Here is a 6,385-nt window from a genome sequence, read left to right as displayed (position 1 = left end):
AGAGTTTCATCCCGAAAGGTTGCTTCTTATTTTTTTCTCGACGAAAGACTTCATATAGGAGAAGATGGTCATCAGAGAGCCACCAGGGGGCCCACGAGGCAGGGGGCATGCCCTAGGGGGGTGCCCCCACCCTCGTAAGAAGGGTGTGGGCCCCCTGGTCTTCATCTTTGGCGACGATTTTTCATTATTTATTATAAGGTGTTCCGTGGAGTTTTAGGACTTTTGGAGTTGTGCAGAATAGGTCTCTAATATTTGCTCCTTTTCCAGCCCAGAATTCCAGCTGCCGGCATTCGCCCTCCTTATGTAAACCTTGTAAAATAAGAGAGAATTGCCATAAGTATTGTGACATAATGTGAAATAACAGCCCATAATGCAATAAATATCGATATAAAAGCATGATGCAAAATGGACGTATCAACTCCCCCAAGCTTAGACCTCGCTTGTCCTCAAGCAAAAAGCCGAAATAGAAAAATATGTCCACATGTTTAGAGATGAAGGTGTCGATAAAAGTAAAATACGGACATGAGGGCATCATGATCATTCTTATAACAACAACTTATATAATTTTTGTCATATGATCTCTAATGCTAGAGTAATAATTCAATCATAATATCAAGAATGAATCGTAAACTTCATTGAAAACTAACAAACTACAATCTCGGTCATTGAAGCAATTGCAATTTATCATAACATAGGAAAGAGTCAATGTATAAGAGCTTTTCAGCAAGTCCACATACTCAACTATCATATAATCTTTCACAATTGCTGACACTCGCGCAATATTTTGCTTATAGTCTTGCCTCCCAATGTTTTACATCAAGGGTAATGTCAACAATAATAGTTCATGAAAACTCACATCCAATTAGCCATATATACCAGGATCTTTCCAACATACTGTGCTTGCCAAAGGATAAAGTGTAAAAAGGAAGGGTGAAAATCACCGTGACTCTTGCATAAGGTAGAAGATAATGATAAAAGATACGCCATTTGCAGAGGGGAGCAGAGGTTGCCATGCGCTTTTATGGTTGGATGCACAAAACTTAATGCGAAAGAACGTCACTTTATATTACCCCTTGTGATATGAACCTTTATTATGCAGTCTGTCGCTTTTATTACTTCCACATCATAAGATCGTATAAAGATTATTTCTCCCACACCAATCAATCATACATATTTAGAGAGCAATTTTTATTGCTTTGCACCGATGACAACTTACTTGAAGGATCTTATTCAATCCAAAGGTAGATATGGTGGACTCTCATGACAAAACTGGTTTAAGGGTATTTGGGAGCACAATTAGTATCTCTACTTGGTGCAATGAATTTGGCTAGCATGAGGGGGAAAGGCAAGCTCAACATGTTGGAAGATCCAAGACAATATAATTTTTCTCAGATGTAAGAAAACATCACCCATTACGTTGTCTTCCTTGTCCAATGTCGACTCTTTAGCATGTCATATTTTAATGAGTGCTCACAATCATAAAAGATGTCCAAGATAGTATATCTATATGTGAAGACCTCTCTTTCCTTATTCCTTCCTATTAATTGCAATGATGACCAAAACTATGCTTGTCAACTCTCAACAACTTTTATTCATCATACTTTTTCTACGTGAGCTCATTACTCTCCATGGGATCCATACGATCTCTTTGTTTGTTTTTATTTCTTTCTCTTTTCTTTTATTCACTTAGGATCATGGCAAAACAATCAAGCCCTTGACTCAACATTAATCTTTATTATATAGCTCACGGACTCGATTACATAGAAGGATAATAAAGAAAAACTCACAACTAGATCATGCCACAAACTTTATTCTACTAGATCAAAATACTACTAATAAGATCGAACTAAGGAAAAATAGCAAAGATAGGAGTTGTGATACAATACCGGGGCACTCCCCCAAGCTTGGCAGTCGCCAAATGGAGGCCCATACCCAGATACTTAATTCTTCTTTGTTGAAGGAGATGGTTGTGATTTTGTTGATGGCGTAGGCTTCTTCCTTAATTTACGTTTGAGGACAGAATTTTGGTCCCTTAGGTCCTCGATCTCCTGCTCCAAGCTCAGTATCTTTTTGCATAGTTCCTGCTTGTTCTCCTGCAAGAGGTGAAAAGGGATAAACTCAATCTTAGGTTTCTTTACCCTATCCGGGAGGCTTGACTTTTTGAACTCCACATGCATGTCCCCAGGTTGAGGTAGTGGGACTTCATCTTCATTTGAGCTCGTCTCCTCCTTTCTCTTCGGTTCATAGTCTTCTTCTTCTTCCGCAGTCCAACCACAATGCTCCACATCCCCATAAACCTTAGGATCTGCAAGGTAATCATCCACATAGCTTTCTCCTTCCGAATCCTGGGACGACATGTTGCTCTGTTGCAGCAGGACAGGTCAAAGTAAAGACAAGGGATTTTTGCGTGATACGGGAGTCAAAACCCCCGGGAGATTATATAATGAATTTTTACCGACCAAAATATGTATCGTGCAAGAAAACAGAGTCCGGAAGGCACACGAGGAGCTCACGAGGTAGGGGGCGCGCCCTCCACCCTCGTGAGGCCCTCGTGTCCTTCCCGGACTGCTACTTAATTTTCTATTTTTCTAAATATTCCAAAACGGAGAAATATTGCCTAAAAAATTGTTTTGGAGTCGCTGTACTTACCGTACCACATACCTATTTCTTTTCGAAGTCTGAAACATTCTGGAAATTGTCCCTTATGTATTCCTCCAGGGTTACTGTTTCAATAATATTGATTTCAACATTTATGGGATTACCTAAGATATAATCTTTGATTCTTTGACCGTTTACCACCTTTGGATTTGTGCCTTCGAAGTTGTTGATTTTTATGGCACCAGAATGATAGACCTCCTCGATAACATAGGGGCCTTCCCATTTAGAGAGAAGTTTCCCTGCAAAAAATCTTAAACGAGAGTTGTATAGCAATACATAATCACCTACATTAAACTCACGCTTTTGTATCCTTTTGTCATGCCATCTTTTAACCTTTTATTTAAACAACTTGGCATTTTCATAAGCTTGGGTTCTCCATTCATCAAGTGAGCTAATATCAAATAACCTCTTTTCACCGGCAAGTTTGAAATCATAGTTGAGCTCTTTAATAGCCCAATATGCCTTATGTTCTAGTTCGAGAGGTAAGTGACATGCTTTTCCATATACCATTTTATACGGAGACATACCCATAGGATTTTTATATGCAGTTCTATAGGCCCATAATGCATCATCAAGTTTCTTGGACCAATTCTTTCTAGACCTATTGACAGTCTTTTGCAAAATTAATTTGAGTTCTCTATTACTCAATTCTACTTGACCACTAGACTGTGGGTGATATGGAGATGCAATTCTATGATTGACATCATATTTAGCAAGCATTTTACGGAAAGCACCATGAATAAAATGTGAACCACCATCAGTCGTTAAATATCTAGGCACTCCAAACCTCGGAAAAATAACTTCTTTAAGCATTTTAATAGAAGTGTTATGATCAGCACTACTAGTTGGAATAGCTTCTACCCACTTAGTAACGTAATCAACAGCAACTAAAATATGTGTATATCCATTAGAGGCAGGAAAAGGTCCCATATAATCAAAACCCAAACATCAAACGGTTCAATAACAAGTGAATAATTCATAGGCATTTCTTGACGTCTACTAATATTGCCAATTCTTTGACATTCATCACAAGATAGGAAAAACTTACGGGAATCCTTGAAGAGAGTAGGCCAATAAAAACCGGATTGCAATACCTTATGTGCAGTTCTATCTCCCGCGTGGTGTCCTCCATAAGTTTCGGAGTGGCACTTGCGTAGGATCTGTTCCTGTTCATGCTCAGGTACACAACGTCTAATAACACCATCTACTCCTTCTTTATAAAGATGTGGGTCATCCCAAAAGTAATGTCTCAAATCATAGAAGAACTTTTTCTTTTGTTGGTATGTGAAGCTAGGTGGTATAAATTTAGCAACTATGTAATTAGCATAATCAGCATACCAAGGGGTACTACAAGAAGTTCTTATGACATTTAATTGTTCATCCAGAAACTAGCATCAATAGGTAGTGGGTCATCAAGAACATTCTCTAACCTAGATAACTTGTCTGCAACGGGGTTTTCAGCTCCTTTTCTATCAACAATATGCAAATCAAATTCTTGTAGCAAGAGAACCCATCTAATAAGTCTAGGTTTAGCATCTTTCTTTTCCATAAGATATTTAATAGCAGCATGATCAGTGTGGATAGTTACTTTAGAATCAACAATATAAGGTCTGAACTTATCAGAAGCAAATACAACTGCTAAAAGTTCTTTTTCAGTAGTAGCATAATTTCTTTGAGCATTTTCTAGAGTCTTACTAGCATAATGGATAACATTTAGTTCCTTATCAATTCTTTGCCCTAGAACAACACCTATAGCATAATCACTAGCATCACACATAATTTCGAAGAGTAAATTCAAATCAGGTGGCTGAATAATAGGTGCAGAGACTAATGCTTTCTTAAGTATTTCAAATGCTTCTACACAATCATCATCAAAGACCAATGGTATATCTTTTCGTAATAAATTAGTCAGAGGCCAAGAAATTTTTGAGAAGTCCTTGATGAACCTCCTATAAAATTCGGCGTGACCAAGGAAACTTCTTATACCTTTGATGTCCTTGGGACATGGCATCTTTTCAATAGCATCAACCTTGGCTTTATCAACTTCAATACCTCTTTCATAAACTTTATGCCCCAAGACAATACCTTCATTAACCATAAAGTGGCCCTTTTCCCAATTCAAGACAAGATTAGTTTCTTCACATGTCTGCAAAACTCGATCAAGATTGCTTAAGCAATCATCAAAAGAAGATCCATAGACGGAAAAGTCATCCATGAAAACCTCACAAATTCTTTCATAAAAGTCAGAGAATATAGCCATCATGCATCTTTGAAAGGTAGCAGGTGCATTACATAAACCAAAAGGCATACGTCTATAAGCAAAAGTACCAAAAGGGCATTTAAAAGTAGTCTTTGATTGATCTTTAGCCGACACAGGTATTTGAGAGAAACAAGAATAACCATCTGGAAAGCAGTAATGTGTATGTTTGCATAATCTTTCTAGCATTTGATCGATAAAAGGTAAGGGGTAATGATCTTTCTTAGTAGCCTTATTTAATTTGCGGAATTCAATTGCCATCCTATAACAGTTAATAATTCTTTGTGAAATCAATTCATCTTTATCATTAGAAACAACAATAATACCTCCCTTCTTAGGGACACAATGAACAGGACTTACCCACTGACTATCAGCAACGGGATAAATTATACCTGCCTCTAGAAGCTTTAGTATTTCTTTTCTTACGACTTCTTTCATTTTAGGATTCAGACATTGTTGAGGATCACGAACTGGTTTGGCATCTGCTTCCAAATTTATTTTATGTTGACATAGAGTGGGACTAATGCCCTTAAGATCATCATGAGTATATCCAATAGCAGCACGGTGCTTCTTCAGAGTTTTCAATAATCTTTCTCATTCATGCTCTGAAAGGTTAGCACTAATAATAACATGAAATATCTTCTTTTCATCAAGATAAGCATATTTAAGATTACCAGGCAACGGTTTAAGCTCAAACACGGGATCACCCTTAGGTGGAGGAGGATCCCCTAGGATTTCAACAGGCAAATTGTGTTTTAGCATAGGTTCTTGTTTAAACAATACTTCATCTGTTTCCCTTCTTTCATTCATAAACATATCATTCTCATGGTTTAGCAAATATTATTCTAAAGGATCATTAGGAGGTACGACAATAGAAGCAAGACCAATAATTTCATCCTTACTAGGCAATTCTTCTTCACGGTGTTGTTTACTAAATTTAGAGAAATTAAACTCATGAGTCATATCATCCAAGCCAATAGTAACAGCATTCTTTTCACAGTCTATCCTAGCATTAACTGTATTCAAGAAGGGTCTACCAAATATAATGGGACAAAAGCTATCTTGTGGAGAACTAAGAACAAGAAAATCGGCAGGATGTTTAGTTTTCCCGCACAAGACTTCAACATCTCTAACAATTCCCATTGCTGAAATAGTATCTCTATTAGCAAGTTTAATTGTGACATCAATATCTTCTAACTCAGCAGGTGCAATCTCATGCTTGATTACTTTATACAAGTCATAAGGTATAACACTTGCACTAGCACACATATCACATAAGCCATGTATAACCCCCTCGATGCGACTATATCTCCCACGTGTCGAGGCACGACTTAGAGGCATAATCGCACTGAAGGCATACGTCGCAAGTTAGGCAATCTTCACAACATCCCATGTAATATAAATCATAAAGGGGAGATAACATAGTTGGCTTACACTCGCCACGTCAATCAAGTACATAAGTAACATTAC

Source organism: Triticum urartu, chromosome 7 (genome assembly GCF_003073215.2).
Source record: "Triticum urartu cultivar G1812 chromosome 7, Tu2.1, whole genome shotgun sequence".
Lineage (NCBI taxonomy): Eukaryota > Viridiplantae > Streptophyta > Magnoliopsida > Poales > Poaceae > Triticum > Triticum urartu.
Note: the sequence above shows the minus strand (reverse complement) of the source record.